General features: G+C 54.1%; 1 protein-coding gene across 1 annotated transcript in view; it reads right to left on the bottom strand.

The window, feature by feature from the left end:
• The window catches only part of PREX1 (phosphatidylinositol-3,4,5-trisphosphate dependent Rac exchange factor 1), a gene marked incomplete at both ends in the record, with an annotated part of 172,120 nt that overhangs the window by 97,585 nt on the left and 56,123 nt on the right, over nucleotides 1-18,412 (bottom strand). The window lies entirely within an intron of this gene.

Raw genomic sequence — 18,412 nt, 5'->3', positions numbered from 1 at the left:
CAAAAATATAAAAAAATATAGGTCTGGGAGTGTAGCCCGGAGGTAGAAGGGCTTCCAGGAACCCCAGGACCACCAAAAACAAAACAAAACCAGCCTCAGCAAGTAGCTGAGACTATGGACAACCTAGCGAGACCCTGTTTCCAAACAAAAAATAAAAAGGGCGGGGATGTAGCTCAGGGGCAGAGTCCCCCTGGGTTCAGTTACCAGTATCACAAAAAAGCAATAAGAACAATAATAATAAAAAGAAAAGTCTCTGTCCTGTACCCCAGCTCCAGGCACCGGGTCCCTCCCCACACTCCCTTCCCAAGGGAACTCCAGGACCACCGAATGTTCTTTTATAAGAGGCCAGATCTCTTAGGATATCCTTCTGTTAGGATATTTTAAGCAAAGTCTGTGTGTGCGTGGAGAAAGAGACAGACAGACAGACAGACAGACAGACAGACAGGGATTGTACCCAGGGTCATTCTACCTCTGAGCTATGCCCCCAACCCTATTTTACTTCTTATTTGGAAACAGGGTCTCAGTAAGTTAAGGAGGACCTCGTTAAGTTACCGAGGCTGGCTTCAAACCTGTAATTCTCCTGTCTCAGCCTCCCCAGTACTGGGATTACAAGCATGCCTGCCCCACCGTGCCTGGCAGTCTCCCAGTTTTAAGTGTTGGTGGAAGGCGCCCTCTGTTAATGAAGGAAGTGGGTGTTAGGAGTTTAGCACCGGAGAGAAGACCAGGGCAGAAGGGGGTCCTGCGTGCCCCCCAGAGATGATGGACAGAGACAGGTGCAGATCGAATCAGTTGGCGGGGGGGGGGGGGCAAGCTCGCAATATTAGCACCTAAGGGAATTCGAGGCTAGCCATCCAGGAACCTCACGATGCCCCTGGATGTGAGGCCTGGCCCAGGTTAACCTGACAGCGGCAAGGTAGAGACGGCTGGGAAAGGAGTCCAAGAACCTGTGGCGGCCATGGACCACCGTGGGCTGCTGTAAGGCAGCCTTGGCAGATGGCTGCAGCCCGGGCGGGGGCGGGGGAGGATGCACTTGGTCTCTGATCACAGAGCCTGGCTGCAGGTTAATCGAGAGCGTGTCCCATCCCACCACGCTTGTCTCGGGAGATTTTGATATGCCGGGGAGATGGCAGAGACAGCCCTGCATGGCGCTGGGGGCAGGGAGGGGGCAGAGAGAAGGCTGGCCCGCGAGAGCAGCTGTCAGGTCCTTTCCATCACCCAGAGAGATGTCAGCTGTGACCACCACTGTCCAGATCCAGCCTATCAGGACAGGTGTCCCACTCGTGAGCCACTGAGGACATCAGGAAGAGAAGGGCCACCTGGCCCTGTCCATACCCAACACAGGGCAACGGCAGCCAGTCTCAGGGCTGAGAGCCCATCTTTTCGTTATGATACATCCTGGACTCCCCCCAGAATCCAGACCCCCCCACACACAAGCCACATCCACAACACATCCTCCAGGTAGCCAAGCGGCACCCTGAACTAACCAGCCAAAACCCACTTCCTAGCTGGGCGTGGTGGTGCACGCTTATAATCCCGGGTCTTGGGAGGCTGAGACAGGAAAATCACAGGTTGGCGGCCAGCCTCAGCTACTTAGTGAGGCCCTCCGCAACTTAGTGAGACCTCGTTTCAAAATAAAGAATAAAATTGGGCTGGGAGTGTAGCTCAGAGGTAGCACGCCCCTGGGTTCAATCCCTAGTACTGCCAAAAAAAAAAAAAAAAAAAAAGCCATTTCTTGACCTTCCTTCAAGGCCCCACCTCCGCTCCTTTCCCCACTTGGTCATAACAAGGCCCCACCTCCGCTCCTTTCCCGCTTGGTCAATGCCACCTCTGCCTTCCGAGGGCCCCGCTGCACTCCCCAGTCGTCCCTGTCGCCTCTTACTCAGACACTTCATTTCCAGCCCATCCACAAATGCCACTAGCTCCACCTGAAAAAGCTGGGCGCTTCTGACCTGCACCCCCAGTCCAAGCCGCCACCATCTCCCACCCAGAGGAATACAGCTACCTGCTCCGGGTCCTCCTTGGCCTCCCAAAGATCTAGTCTACAGGCAACACAGGCAGGAAAGCCTTTAGACACGCAAATTAGATCTTGATGACCAGAACTTAAATATCTCCGTGACTTACCAGCTCACTTTAAAAAAAAATAATAAAAATAAAAAATAAAAAAACAAGCCCCAAGCTGCAGTCCTCCCGTGGTCCATAAGGCCTCCATGACCTTGTTCTGGTCAAGCCCTCCGATCTCACGCTCCAGCAGTCCCCCCTCCTGATGTAGGATAGAAGAAATAAGTAGGTAGAAAAAAGACCAACAGGAAGGAAACGGAAAATGTAAGTTTAATGTAAGAACCTGATGGCCGGGAGTGGTGGCGCAGGTTTATAATCCCAGCATGTGGGATGGGAGGTCGTGGTTCGCAAGGACAGCCTCAGCTACTTAGCAAGGCCCTTTGCAACTCAGTGAGACCCTGTTTCAAAAAATAAAAATACTAGCCGGGCATGGTGGCGCATGCTTGTAATCCCAGCATTCGGGAGGCTGAGACTGGAGGATCGTGCTGGTTTGGAGCCAACCTCACTGGCTTAAGAGACCCTGTTTCCAAATAAAAAAATACAAAATAGGTCTGGGAGTATAGCCCGAAGGTAGAAGGGTTTCCAGGAACCCCAGTACCACCAAAAAAGCAAGAAAGAAAGAAAGGAAAGGAAAGGAAAGGAAAGGAAAGGAAGGAAGGAAGGAAGGAAGGAAGGAAGGAAGGAAGGAAAGAAAATTTAAATAAAATAAAACTAAAAATACTAAAAAATAGGACTGGGTGTGTAGCTCAGAGGTACAATGCCCCTGGGTTCCATCCCCAGTACCAAAAAAAAAAAAAAAAATAGGGCTGGGGCAGAGCTGGGAGGTAGAATGTCTCCTGGTTCCATCCCCAGTACCTCAAAAAGCCTGGAGCTGAAAGGGTTTACTCCCCAAACCACGTCTTTCCCAGGCCTGACTCTTCCAAAACCCTAACTTACCTGCCTTCAAGACAGGTACGATGCTTTGAGAAATCTGTAATTTAGGACACCCTCCAGTTTATGTGTCATTCAGATAATGAAGACCTCCATCAGTCTGAGCACCCTAAGGTTGACCAGACCACCATAAACTGCCTCCTGGACTACACCAGCGCCTAAGAGATAAGGCAAGAAGATAAGGGGACCCAGCCCCAAGCCCGCTGGAGAGGCTAGGTTTGGAAACTTAGGTCTTGACCTCAGGAAGGCATACCAGCTGCTCAGAACCTTGGTTTACTCTTCCCAACTATGAAGAATCGTAGTAATACTGTGTGCCTACTTTCAAATGTAATAGGACAGAGTGGACGGCAGCCCCGTGGAGGTGGGACCTTGCCTCTCAGTCCACAGCCTGGGGTGTAGTGCCTGCCACGGAAGGCCTTCAAAAATCCCAGGAAGGAGCCGGACGCGGTGGCGCACACTTGTAATCCCAGCATTCGGGAGGCTGAGACAGGAGGATCACGGTTCTCCGACAGCCTCGGGTACTGAGTAAGACCCTCTGCAACTTAGTGAGACCCTGTTTCAAAAAAAAAAAAAAAAAGTAGGGCTAGGGCTGTAGCTCAGAGGTAGAATGCCCCTGGTTTCCATCCCCAGTACCATACACACACACACACACACACACACACACACACACACACACACACACATCCGAGGAAATTCTGTGATGTGCCTGGCTTGGGCCCCTTGAAGTCCACAGATCCTGCTTTTCAAAGGACCCGCAGGGGCAGGGGGCAGGGGCAGGAGTTCCCATAGGATGTTTGAACGGGGCTGGGCCCCCGACAGGAAGCCCGGGGTCTGGACTCCAGCAGACAGGAGGGAGACAAAGGCTGCCTGGCAGCAGTGGGCCGGCAGGAAGCTGAGACCACTGGCTGGCCTAGATCGGGCTTCCTGTCCCGGTTTCTTCGCAGGAGTTCAGCCGCCCCTATTGTGCGGTGACTGCTGAAGGACCGGCCACCCACAGAGCGACTGCAAACAAGCCAGAGGTCCAGCACAAAGAGCAGCTCCTGACCAGAAAGAAAGGCAGGAGGAGTCCTGGCCTCCGCCCCCCTCCCAGGGGCCCAGGCCTGCAATCCCACCCTCAGGTCAAAGGCCAGGGACTCCTCTGGCCTGGATGCGTGGTCTGTGCCAAAGCACCCCCATCTGCCCAAGCGGCCTCTTTTCTTTTCTTCCTTTCTCTCTCACTCTTTTGTGTGTGTGTGCCTGTGTGTGTGGTGCTGGGGATTGAACCCAGGGGCATCCTACCTCTGAGCTACACCCCTAGCACTATTTACTTTCATTTGGAAACACAGTCTTGCTAAAAAGCAGAAGGACTCGCTAAATCGCTGAGGCTGTCTTCGAACCTCCTGCCTAGCCTCCCAAGTACTGGGTTGTAACACCCAGCTTACTGCCCCCCCCACGGTACTGGGGATGGAATCCAGAGGCATTCTACCTCTGAGCTACACCCCCAGCCCTATTTTTTATTCTTTATTTTTTCTGTACTGGGGATGAAACCCAGAGGCATTCTATCTCTGAGTGATACTCCCAGCCCTATTTTTTATTCTTTATTTTGAAACCGGGTCTCACTGAGTTGCAGAGGGCCTCGCTACGTAGCTGAGGCTATGATCCTCCGGTCTCAGCCTCCCGAATGCTGGGATTACAAGCGTGCGCCACCACACACGACCTAGCTTCCTGGTCTTTTGATGGTGATAATGATGAAATACACAAAACCATAACACAAGGATGCAGAACAAGACAGAAAAACATCCCACACACCCACAGACTCATCACCACCCAGCTCTGGCCAATCATCATCCTACGTCAAGTGTTCTTGAAACCACCAGCAAAAGCAAAGGCTTCATGTCTGGGGAGGGGTATGCTGGAAAGGGGCCTGCCAGCCCTTGAGGGTTCTGGGAACTTTTACGTCTTGATCTGAGCCCCAGCCACACAGGTGGATTCTCACGCCAAGCCCTGGTAGCATTCGAGCCACACTGGTGCGCTCAGCCCGTGCTACTGTGCAAATATCAAACCTCAGTGTAAGACGGAGCCGGGAATTACTGCAGAGAGGTGGCCGCGGGGCGCCTTTGCTCCCTGGGACGGTGCTCCTCATCCCCACGCATGACGGCCTTTGCCACAGCCACAGTCCTTGGCTACTGTAAACGATGAAGAATACTGTCTCGCACGTTCACAACTTGTCTATAAATAACGCGCTCTGGCAACTTCCTCTTCTCACTCAGCGGCTCATGTCCTGTACGTCTGTGCACAGTGATGTGTGGTGGGCAGCCTTGAGTCTGGACCCTGTCCTGCCCCGTCCTGCAGCACTGACCGGCAGGAGCCGGCACACAGACACAGGAGGAAACCGTGCCAGGCACATGCCAGACCTTCCTGTCGCTGCCAAGCGCCTACTGTGTGCCAGGGCCGTGATCACTGCAGCGTGCTGAGGTCCCCAACCTCCTCAGAGATGCCCCAACACAGACCTGGAAGGGCGACACAGTGGTCCTGTGACCCCCATATCTGAGAAGAGTAACAGAGACTCACTTCTGAGTGCCCCAAGAGGGGGACGCTCCTGGGGCCCCATTCTACCTATACATACAGCATTCTGTGCGAGTCCCTCCGGGCGTACGCCCCAGCTCCCAGCTCAGGTGTACAGCTCCACTAAGCTGCATCCCTTTGGTGTACGGCTCAGTCTCCCCAGGCTCAGGGGCACACGCTCCCCAAGTGTGAAGTGGTTGTCTATGGATTAGGGCCATACTCGACCAGTCAGTGCCTGCCGATGGTTTTCCAACATCCCCAAAGCAAGCTTCCCACCAACCAGCCCTGGGTGACAGTCCCCACCACTCCACACCCCAGGACAAGGCTCATGGGCACACATGCATGCAGCAGATGCTTGCTGAGACCTGCAAAGTCCCATCATAAATCCATTTCAATCCCCCACATCAGGTTTCAGGGCGGTATTTGGTCCCATTCTACAGATGAGAAAAACTGAGTCCCAGAGCAATGGAGTAACCTAATGGCGGGCAGCCAGCCAGAGCCAACAGAGCAGAACTTGAACCCAGGGCTCGTGGATCCTGCTGGCTGCTGGGAAGGGGACTAGAGAGGCTGCTCACTGAGCTTCTCCTCCACATATCAGCCTGGTCCCCAGAGCTCAGGGCTGAGCAGGAAGGCATGCTGCAATCGATTGGTGATGCCTGGCACTGATGTGGGAGGGAGAGAGGGGATGGTGAGCCTGCTAGGAACCCAGGGTGTGAGACACTTGTCTGAGGCCAAATAACCAGTTGGTGATGGGGCAAAGATTAGAACCAGGTCTCCTGGTGCCAGACACGTCTTCCCCCCAGCCCCAACTTATAGCCACTGCCCCCAGAAGGCCTTTGGCAGCGCCTGGGGACATTTCTGGTTGTCACAACTGGGGAGGGAATGCTGCTGGTGTCTTGAGAGCAGAGACCAGGGCTGCTGCTCAAAAATGTCCTCCAAGGCCCAGGACGACCCCAGACCTCCACAGCACCCAGGCAGGAGAGCCTGAGAAGAGGCTCTACTCAGAACCCAGAGGAAGGTCCAGCCACTTCTCCCATCCTGGAGCCCGCGGCTCTTCTGCCCGCCGCACCCCTGGGCTCCAGCCTCCCTGGTCTCTTTTACAAAACCTGCACCTGACGCCCAGCCCCCGTGATGCCCAGGGCATGGCACCTGCTCAGAGAAGCTCCTCTTGGGCCTAAACAGTCCCCAGCCTGCTCCCTTCCCCACACCATCACTGCTGGTGTTGCTCTGGCCACGACGCCACGTGCTGACCCCACACACCCCGCTAGCAGGCCAGCGCCCGGGGTGCAGAGGGTGGTACATGCACACATGTGTACACACACACACACACACACACACACATATATATATACAGTTTTACTGGTCCACACGTCACAGGGAGCAGTCCCCTCCAACCTCAAAGTCACAGCTCTTTTACTTAGGAGGTGCTCAGGAAGATGGGTTGGTAGAGGAAGGGAAAGAGAGTGAAACTGAGGCAGGGACCCTGGGGTAGGCTCCAAAGGTGAACGGGTACAGAACAGGGACAGCTACTAGAACGTAACTACTGTGTGTGTGTGTGTGTGTGTGTGTGTGTGTGTGTGTGTGTGTGCTAGGGATTAAACCCAGGGGCATTCCATGTCTGAGCTACACCTCCAGGCTTTTTATCTTTATTTTAAAACAGGGTCTTACTAATTTGGTGAGGATCTCACTAAGCTGCTGGGACTGGCCTCAAAGGTACGATCCACCTTTCTCAGCCTCCTAAGTATTGAGATTACCGACACAGCACCTCGCTACTTTTTTTTTAATTACTGATTATTACACCTAACATCCTTGGGTCAGGGGATTCTCCGAGATTGGGTTTGGTTTGGTTCGTTGAGAAAAGCTCCGGCAATGTTGCCCAAGCTGGCCTTGCACCCCCCAGGGCTCGGGCGAGTCCCCACCTCCGCCTCCCCGGTAGCTGAGACCACCGGTGTGCGCGTCACTGCACCCGGCTATTTTCTGTGTGCTTTAATCCTCAAACAGCTCCAGGAGAGAGAATTGCTCTTATTACTGTACCCACTTTATAGGGCAGGGAACCAAGGGCCCGCCCAGGTAAGATCTAGGGAGTACCTGCACCTGGCTTGGACCCAGCGCTCCAGCTTGGCTCCGAGCCCCCCACACAAGCGATGTCTGTGGACCACAGACCACATCAGCCCTCAAAACAGGTAACAGCTGCCCTCGGGGGGGCCCCTAAGAAGCTGCCATCTGTCTGGAACCGTGGCCGCAGTCCTGGGAGGATAAATCTCTCCCTGAAGATTAAAAAAAAAAGAATGAGAAGACCATTCTTTGACCAACACTGGCAACCTGATCTCCCAGGGCACGCGGCCTGGCTGCCCCCAAGGACACCCCTGTCGCGGCTAGGGTGACCTCACTAGACATATGGCGAAACCCGAGAGGGCCAAGGGACGGGCCAGGGGGAGAGGGGGGCGTCCCCAGACACTGGCGAAGACAAAGAAAGAGATCTGCCCCAAGCACCCCACCGCTGGCGTGGCCAGGTGGTCAGGGGCCCAGGGAAGCGGAAGGCGCGGGGATCCTGGCGTGGAGTCGCACTGTCAGTGTACCAGTACTGGGAATGGCCTAGGGAGATTTGAGAAAGCTCTGGTTATTAATAAATGTATTTCAAAAAGCATTTTGTGGGCAGACCTGAGAAAGGACTTGGTTTCTGCCAAGAAGCAGGCAGCTATTGTAACTTAAATTAACCTAGCTGTAGGTAATTAACAAGTGGAAAAAGAAGGGGAGCCAGGACTTAGACTAAAGACAGGTTTACATAATAATGGATCATCTAGGTAGGATGGGAGGAAAGGATGACCTTCAGGAAAGAAGAAACCCTTAGACCAAAGTTTGGTGGGAAAATCAAGGGGAGGGACTTTACCCATGTCAGAGTTACGTAAAGCAAGATGGAGGATGTCGTATCTATAAAAAGGCTGTTCCGTGATTTGTATTTTGGTGGTTTCGTTCGAAACACCCCCCACGCCCCTCCTGAATGTCCTGGGGCTGTGACTGTCTTCTGTATTTCTATCTTTTTAATAAACTTCTTTACTCTTCAGCAAGAGTCCGGGCCATTGCATATTTATCCTTAGCTCAGGACAAGAACCCGCAGGTCTTGTTTGAGGGAAATTGTTTTGACGGGGCTACGGGGGTCCCCAGGAACAGTTCCCCCAAACAGTAACATCCATCTTTCACCGTAATGGTCAGGGCAGAAGGGGGCATTTGCAGCCAGCTCTGCGCAGCCCCACCCGGCCCACAGCTTGGGGAGCACCCGAATGCCCGCCAACCCCTCCCCACACCCAAATCCTACGCTCCAGCCATTCACGCACTTGGCATTTGTCCTATGGAGAAAAATAAATCTCACACGTGGCCTGAAGACCTAGCTTCCACATGTCATTTATGATTCCATCACTGGGGGCTTGGTAAATAAATTATCACCTATCTCCACAGAAGACGATCGTGCCGGAAGTGGTTTGCAGAAGTCCATTTTGTGGGAAGCGGCTGTTGGTACATCCTCAACTACGGAAATGCCCAGGAAGAAGTCTGGAAGTCTTCTGTATAGATGTATGGCTAAGTAAGTGTCTGTCCTCTCCTCTTAACAGAACTCCAAATATGAGGCTACAAACTGTATTTCCCAGCCTCCCTTGCCGCTAGGTGTGGCTAAGTTCAGACGGGTACCGTGTAAGTGTACCACCCACGACATCTTAGAAGGATCCTCGTGGAGCCGGGCACTGTGGCGCACGCCTGAGGTCCCAGTACTTGGAAGGCTGAGACAGGGGGACTGCAGGTTCAAGGACAGCTTCGGCAACTTACTGAGACCCTGTTTCAAAATATAAGACAGTGCTAGGGTATAGCTTAGCATGCCCCGGGGCTCAATCCCCAGCACCCTCAAAAAAGAGAGAAGGGTATCCTCGTGGGTGGCCTGCGGGCCCTCCTCCCCACTGAATGAACTGTGAATCTGAGGCCGGAGGCCCAGCAGCCATTCAGCACCAGGAGGAGAGAGCCCCGTGTTGAAGGTAACGGAGTCGCGGTACAGTCAAAGCCCCGTCCGTAATGAGAGTGCAGCTAACATATCTGCCCTGGGCTACCTATCATTACACGAAAAGGAAATAAATCTTCATCTCCTTTAAGGCACTGTTATTTCGGTTTGATCACAAGCCACTAAAGCTAATACTAACTGACAGGGTAGAATTATGAGGGACTTCAATTTTTGTGTTTCTTCTTTTTTCTTTCATATTTCTACGGTGAGCTGCTTTAAAGCAAAAATCTAAGTTTAATTTTGGTACTGAGAATTGAACCCACGCTCATTCTGCCTCCGAGCTACACCCCCAGGCCTTTTTAAAAATTCTTTATTTTTGTGGTACTGGGGATTGAACTCAGGAGCATTCTACCTCTGAACTACAACCCCCAGCCCGATGTAATTTTTTTCTAATTTGGAAACAGGATCTCACAAAGTTGCTGAGGTTGACCTCGAGCCTGCGACCCTCCTGTCGCAGCTTCCCAAGCACTGGGCTTTTTTTTTTTTTTTTTTTTTAATCTTGAAACAGGGTTTCACTAAGTTGCTGAGGCTGTGTTAAATTAAAAACAAACAAACAAACAAACAAACAAACCTGAGGGCTAGGATGTAGCTCAGGGGCAGAGCATTTGTCTAAGCATGTACAATACCCTGGGTTCCATCCCCAACACACACACACACACACTCTCTCTCTCTCTCTCTCCCTCTCTCTCTCTCTCCAACTAGTTGGAGTCCTGAAGGACCATCCTGTGGGGTGAGCTTCAAGTTCAGAAACTGGACCAAGGAGGAGCCATAGCCTGGGCCCTGGAGCCAGCCCACTGGGGCTGCATCCTGTATCCCTGACATCTGGGCAGGACCACATGGTGCAAGCTATTGACAGGATGAAACTCAAAACCACTCAACAGCCCCATGCTGGGGCCCCTCTGCCACTCCAGGGCCCCCGGAGGTTGATGAGAGGTGCCCCACAAGTCCTCAAGTGACCACGGCAGGGGTGGGCGCTTTTAATCCCAGGTTGCCTCTGAACCAGCTAAGAGTGAGCCCCTTCCCTCGCACACAAGGAGCCATCTTGGGCCCTCAGAAACTGTGGGACATGGTGGTGCACGTTTGTAATCCCAGTACTTAGGAGGCTGAGACAGGAGGATCTCAGGTTTGAGACCAGCCTCAGCAATTTAGTGAGACTCTGTTTCAAAAGGGGTGGGGTGGGGCTGGTGTTATACCTTGGAGGTAAAATACTCCTAGGTTCAATTCCCAGTAAAACACACACACACACACACACACACACACACACACACACACGTTTTTAAAATGTGTGTACTGTTTCCAAATACAAAAAGAATCGTGCAGTGTCAAAATTAACAAATCCTGACTTCAGCGTCTGCAAAGCAGAACCTTCCGGTCCCCACGCTTCCTGCACCAAAATGCACGGAGAGCGGGGGGGAAGGGCAGCGGCAGGTCTGTGGGGTGATGGTGACAGTCACAGAGGCCCGGAGGGCTCCCAGAAGGAGACCCCGCGGCAGGAATCTGGTGCCGGCGGTGCATCTGGGAGGGGAAGGGAAGTGGGGAGGAACAGGGGCAGCTGACAGCACCCCACCAAGCAGGTTAGGTGTGGGCACGGGGCCCCTGAGAGAGAGGGGGGGCCGCCCCAGGCCGGAGCAGAGGACGACTAGGGAACCTGCACTCAGGTCCTGATGCACAAAGGGGCGGAGGGTCCGTGCCCCATGAGCGTTGCCAGGGACTAAGCCATCAGGCAGTCTGGGGGCCAGCAGCCGAGGGCTACTTCGTGTCCTGGAGTGGCTGCGACGATGGAGAGAGGGTCCGCGGGTCTGGGCGGCGGTGGCACTCGCCAAGACCAACGCGGACCAGCCCCGCCCCCGCCGGCTTCTGGGCCCTTTTGAAAGATGCCCAATTCCCCCCGCCAGGCCCACCCCATCCGCACCACAGAGGAAGCTGAAGCAGAACCCAGTTGCAACAGCCTGCTGTGAACACGCTTGATGCAAGAGTGGAAGGCCTCGGGAGGGAAGTGGACGCTGCTCCCTGCAGGCCCGGCCCAGGCGGGCCCGGCCCCGCCGCCCCGCACCCAGCCAGCCAGGGTTCACGCAGCGCCTCGCCGCGCTGCGCCACGGAGCTGCCTCGCCCACGGCGCGTGTGGTGTGACCTGCAGGCGAGGCTTTGAGAAAACTCCGGCCAAGTCTGATTATCAGATTTCCCATTAAGATCCCACCCCACCCCCGGCCTCTTTTGAATAAGTGACACACGGGTCTCCAGTGCCTCTATGACCGCAGGTGGAGAAGAGGGGCTTCCCACCCCGTCCGGGGTACACGCTGCTGGTTTCCAACTTAACACTGTGGCTGCATACACTTTCCTCCCTGGCTGGGAGTGTGGGAAGGGCATGGAGTGTGAGACCCCTGGCCCTAAAAGCCGGCCACTCGTCCCCATATCCTCACCCAGGGCAGACATCACTAATGGAGCTTGGAAAATTGCTCTGGTATTAATTTCCAGCATGTAAAAAGCAGTCAGAGCCTGGCTGCTGCACAGGCACTCGGGCGGGGGGGGCAGCAGCGGTTACACTCAGAGCCCCCCCCCCCCGCCTTTTATTCTAATGACTAACCTATAGTAAGAACGTAAAGAAAATGAAGGCCTTTAGCCTTAAAAGCCTAGAGACAAGTGAACCCCTTAGCCCTAAAATGTGTAGGGCGTCAGGCCTCCGTTCGCCTCCTGCCCTGTGACTCGGCCTGGGTAGTAGAGGTGACCCCACGGGCTGCTTCAAAGCACAAGTAGCTGAGGAGCAACCACACAGCCCGATACAACAGAGGCAGAGATCAAGGCGGATGCTGAGCCTGCACTCGGCAAGCGCGCTGTCCGGAAGCAAAGCGGCACCACCCGGCCAAGAAGTAAGTTGCCAGCCCAGGGCCTCCATGACGCTGAGTAGGACAGACCACGCAAACGCTATTTAAAGGCCAGAGATGGGGAAGGGGTCGGAGCTCCACTTTCGGGCCCTCCAGGGTACCCAGGCACGCTGCTTTTCTTCTTTTCCCTTTCTATTTCCTACTGATTTAGTAATAAAGACGTGTTGAAGCTGCACCCAGCCGTCTATTAGTTCTAATTTCCCTATTCAACAAATTTTAGTTGAACAGAGGAAAAAGAGCCCACAGTGCCGTCACAACTGTAACGGCGTCATCTCTGCTGTTCAGACTCCTTGTTTTCGGATATACTCAGAACCTGGTCTCAGATCTTTTCTATTCAAACCTCAGCTTCTACTCGCTTCAGGACCCTCTGTATTTTGTTTTGTCCTGAAAACAAAAACAAAAAAAAAAAAAAAAATGGACTCACCAGAGTGGGGTTATTGCAGGGCCTCCTGACATTTGAGCCAATACTTCTTGGCTATGCGGCGGCGCGTTCTGCGGCTTCCCTGCCAGGAGCGACTACCCTTTCTCTAGTGACCACCCAAAATGTCTCCAGCCATTTCCCACCGTCCCCTAGGGACAAAACCGCCCCCTCCCCAGTTGGGAACCACGGCGTTATGGCAAGGTAAGCCGGGGGTAGCGGCACATGCCTGTGATACCAGTACTTGGGAGGCCGAGACAGGAGGATCACAGGTTCCTGGCCAGCCTCAGGAACTTAGTGAGGCCCTTTGCAACTTAGCAAGATGCCATGTGGTGTGTGTGTGTGTGTGTGTGTGTGTGTGTGTGTGTTACTAGGGTTCGAATTCAGGAATTCAGGGGCATTCTACCTCCGAGTTACAGCCCCAGCCGTGCTTTAGCCACTGAGAACTTATTTATTTTTTATTTTTGCAAACAGGGTATCATTAGGTTGCTAAGGGTTTCTCAGCCCCAACCCGCCTCGTCCAGAGCCGCAAGGTGGGGGCTGGGACGAGAAGCCTGAAGCATCATGGCTGGGAACAGGCCTCCCTTTGGGTGGTATTTCCCACCACCAGAACATCCCTGACAAAGGGAACCAGTCACCTCCCCGGGCGCCAGGTCCCGGGCCGGGGTCCCAGAGCCTCAGCGTGCAAGACGGCGGGTGGAATGTGGTCTCTGCGCAGCGCCTGAACTTGACATGGCAGACAATGGCTTTCTAGACGTCTTGTTTTTTCCCTCTGGTCCAAAGTTTTTTCTTTTCATCTTCCCAAACAATTGCCCTGAGCCACGGCTGGGGGTGCGCCCTCGGCCAGGAAGAATTAATTGTGTCTGCAGAGCCAGGAAACAATGCACAAAAGGGAGAGAATGTAAAAATAGCTTCAGCTCCCGAGGCCCTGGGACTCGCCTGCCAGGGCTGCGCTTTCCCCAGTTTGGGTTTCCCAGTGCAGGGGAGAGAGAGACTGCCAACCGCTGGGCCAGGCTCAGGAGCAGAGGCTCTCCTCCGCTGCAGCCCTGGGCCCTAAATTCAGGGAGCACCGGCAATGTCCCCACAAGTGGCCTGTCCCAGACCACTTCACCCCCACCTTACAGGAAAGGAGACAGAGGTTCTCAGTGGCTAAAGCACCCAGTGTAGGCGCTACGTGGACAGAGCTGGGATGTGACTTCTGGGCCAGGAGGGTCCCCACCCACAGTCTGCCACATCCATCTGGCCAGGCTTGTGCTGTTGGCCCCCGGCCCCTGCCACTTCACTTGTGACAAAGCCCTGTCCTCCAAGTCGTCCCCTGGTGCCCAGCCTTTGGGGCCTCGCAGGGGAGTGGGAAGACGAGAGGGACCCAGAGCCTGTGGACATCACAGGGCCGAGGTCCCTGGAGCCCTGGACCGCTGTGATACCCACATCCTAAACCAAGAAAACTGCGAGTACGTCACCTTACATGGCAAAGAGACTTTGAAATGGGTGAGGAACACGGTCCCGGATTGCCCAAGTGGGCCACAGTTATCACGAGGATCCTTATAATAAAAGAAAGAGGCAGGACAGTGAGAGCCAGGGCCAGAAAAAGACGCACGAGGCCACGCAGCAGGCTGGAAGAGGGAGAAGCCACAAGCCAAGGAATGGTGGCAGCTCCTAGAAGATGGGAGGGAAAGTCCAGAGACCTTTCCCCAGAGAGAGCCCCACCCACTACAACTTGACCATCCCCCAGAAGACCCATCTCAGACGTCTGACCTCCAGAACTAAATCTGTATACATGATAATAAATCTGTATTGGCTTCAGCCACCAAATCAGTGGCGATTTGCTACAAGAGGCCTAGGGAAGTAATCACCAGAAACCAACCGCAGTCATGTGTCCATTAACCCCAGCCAAACACAATCCTAATATTCTAACATTATTAATACCAGATAGATATTGTACACTACAGCCACATAGTATTCATTAAGCTGTGAAAGCCTTCTTTTCCCCACCCCACCCCCCAACAGTGTCTATTAACAAAGACGCGTTTGGGATAGTTGGGCTGGTAACAATAATCAACATAATGTGAATGAAAACTGTCCTCCGCTGTCCAGATCTATCCAGGTCCTGGGCCGGAGAAGCCAGAAGCCCCCGCAGGAAGAGGAGAGAGAGGAGGGATGCTCAGGGCATCACGGCGTCAGATGAGCCAGGACACAGAACGTCCTGCAGTATGAACTACGTGCCCACTACATGCCAATGCCTGGGGCACAGAGGAGCTGACCGCCGTCCCTCCGAGGCAGGGCATTTCCACAGGTCGCCTCTGCAGGAGGGTGGGCATAACCAGGCCCTGCGGCTCCTCAACAAACTCCTCCCCGGGGACTACGTGTTCCTTGTGCTCAAGCAAAGGAATGCGGTTGGGGAGGCCCAGGAGCAGAGGCCCGGAGCATTTAGGGGGTCCCCAGCTTGGGTGACACTAGAAATCTCTAAAAAATGCAAATGGGGCCATCCACCACCCTGCTAGAGCCCATCAACCATTCCCCCATAAAATAACAAATCACCGCACAGGATGGGAGCTCACCACCCAAGCACCCTCCGCCCCGAGGCTCGCTGGGCTGCTTCCTCGGGGGCCCTGCTGCTCCCTCCACCTCAACACCCCTTCCCACTCTCCACCAGGTCCTCGAACCCACAGGGGAATGGGCAGCCGGCTCCAGAGTGCCTACTCACCCACGCACCCCACAGCGGTAACTTGACCTTGATTCTTGTGGTCAATCAATGGCTGTTTCTCCACCAGCCTGACTCCTCCCAGAGGGCCCGCTCCTCACTACAGCCTCTGAGGCATGATCACAACCCAGCACTAAGCACCTCCATGCTGACGTCAGTACCGTGTGTGTGTGTGGGAGGGGGGTGCTGGGGATGGAACTCAGGGGCATTCTACTTCCAAGCTATGCCCCCAGCCCTATTTTATTTGTTATTTAGAAACGGGGTCTCACTAAGTTGCTGAGGGCCTCACTAATAGTTGCTAAGGCTGCCTTGAAACCTGCGGTCCTCCTGTCCCAGCCTCCCGAGTACTGGGATTACAAATGTGCACCACCACGCCTGGCCCACTCACTACCTTTTTGATGAGTGAGTGCATGGATAGATGGATGGACAGACGGAAGGGATGGAGGAAGGGAGGAAGGCAGCTGCCTCTGAGGGTGTCACCTGCAGCAGGCATATCAGCAGTGTAAGAAATGCCTTCCAAGTCAGGCGTGGCGGGCACGCTTGTCATCCCAGTGCTTGGGAGGCTGAGACAGGAGGATCGCACAGGTTTGAAGCCAGCCTCAGCTACTTAGTGAGGCTCTCAGTAACTTAGTGAGACCCTGTTTCCAAAAAAAATAGGTCTGAGAGTATAGCCCAGAGGTAGAAAGCCTCTGGGTTCCACCCCCAGTACCACAAAAAAATAAAAATAAAAATAAATAAAGAATAAAAAAATTGGGCTGGGGTTGTAGCTCAGAGAAGGAATGCCCCTGGGTCCCATCCCCAGTACTGCAAAAAAAAAAAAAAAAAAAAAAGGAAAAGAAAAGAAAGAGAAATGCTTCCCATCCCCTGGGTGCTTTGGGGTGACCGACTCCTCCTCCTCTCCGGGCCTAAGTCTCCCGGCCTACACAATGGGGTGTGCTCAGCCCGGGTCTGCCAGGGAGGCTTCTAACGGCTCCTTCCCTGGACTTGACCAGGGGCCGGCGACCCTGGGCAGAAGGGCAGGGGTCCCCGGTGGGCATGCAGGAGCCCACCCGAGTTAGGGCCCTGGAGAGGTGGCTCCCGAGACAGAGGGTGGGCTTCTGGTGATGGACGAGTGGGGGCCAGCAGGGGAGGGTGCGGCAACCTCTGCTCCTCTGTAAAACAGAGATTCCAAACCCGACCTCAGAAGACAAAACCGCTGCCAGACTGCCGCTTCCCCGGTGTCAATCGTGCCGGGGTAAATGCCAGCCCTTGCGTTTCCAGCGCTGACGTTACTTTTATCTGTCAGTGTATCACTCATAAAAGAACCTCCCCCGGAACACGGACCACACCGTGCTCACCAACATTTCCCCGAAACTATGTGCTTCACCACGCTGTAGCCACACTGCCTGGTTGGTCCACCTGCCCCAGGACGGCTAGGGCTCGCTCCGGCCTCAGGACTTTGGTACGTGCTGTACCCACACCAGCACAGCCCAGGACGGTTCTGAGGTCACCTCTTCACACAGACTACCCCGAGGGCTTAAACATTCTCCTCCAAACCCCGACACCTCTCTCTCACACTACATGTTTTTTTGGTTTTGTTTTGTTTTGTTTTGTTTTTTGTTTGCGGGTCTGGAGATGGAATCCAGAGGCATTCGACCTCTGAGCTACACCCCCCGCCCTATTTTTTATTCTTTTTTTGAAACCCGGTCTCACTGAGTTGCAGAGGGCCTCACTAAGTAGCTGAGGCTGTCCGTGAACCGCGATCCTCCGGTCTCAGCCTCCCGAATGCTGGGATTATAAGCCTGCCCACCACGCCCGGCCCACACTACATGTTTTAATCCTCGTAAAGCAGGGATCAGAATCAACGCCGGTCTGCACATCCCTCGCCAAGTGCCCCGCTACCCACGCAGCGCCTGCTCCACGGGGCCAGGGTTTTGTCTGCCCGGTTCACTGCTGCCTCCAACAGCGCTCAGGAGGGGGTGAAGCAGACAGACAGGAGATGCGCAGTACGCCCTTGTTAAAGGAAGAAAAGAGGCTCGCACGCGGCGTCCATTTACACAGCTGTAATGCACCATAAACGACAGACTCTTTCTCTAAAGGTTCTTCTGAGGATTCAGAGAAAACATTAGGCCGGACATAAAGTGCTTACAACAGAGAAAGAAACGCGATAAAAACTCCAATTTTAAAAAATCACGAATGTCTCTCTCCGGGAGGACGGACAAACAGTCGTGAGTTTACAGGGTGGCTCTCATTTTGCGAAGAAGAATAAAAGCGCCCGGCACGGCGGTGTGGCTCGCGGCCTCCCGCGCCCCGCAGCAGGGCCGGGCGGCGCCGCGGGACTCGCCGCAGGGACCCCAGGTTCCTTCCCGGAGAGCTCAGGGCGGCGCTGCCGGCCACGTTCCACATCTTCACCCGGGGAGGCTCACGGGTGTGAATTCACGGCGCTGTACACCTATCTCCAGCAGGTTACCGTTACCGTACAGGACTATACCGCAAGAAAAACGCTTCCAGCCGGGTACGGAGACACCTGCTTGTCATCCCAGTGCTTTGAGACAGAGACAGGAGGACCAGAGGTTCAAGGCCAGTCCCAGCAACTTAGTGAGACCCTCACCAATGCAGAAAGACCCTATTTTAATTTTATTTTGGGGGGTGGTGCTGGGGATAGAACCCAAGGGCATTCTACCTCCAAGCTACAACCCAGACCTATTTTTTTTTTTTTTTTTTTTTTTTTTTTTGTGGTACTGTGGTTCCTGGAAACCCTTCTACCTCCAGGCTACACTCTTAGACACCTATTTTTTATTTGGAAACAGGGTCTCTTAAGCCAGCAAAGCTGGCTTTGAACCTGCGTGATCCTC

This window comes from Muscardinus avellanarius, assembly GCF_963383645.1.
Source record: "Muscardinus avellanarius genome assembly, chromosome: 19".
Classification (NCBI taxonomy): domain Eukaryota; kingdom Metazoa; phylum Chordata; class Mammalia; order Rodentia; family Gliridae; genus Muscardinus; species Muscardinus avellanarius.
Note: the sequence above shows the minus strand (reverse complement) of the source record. Positions and strands in the feature narration are given on the sequence as shown.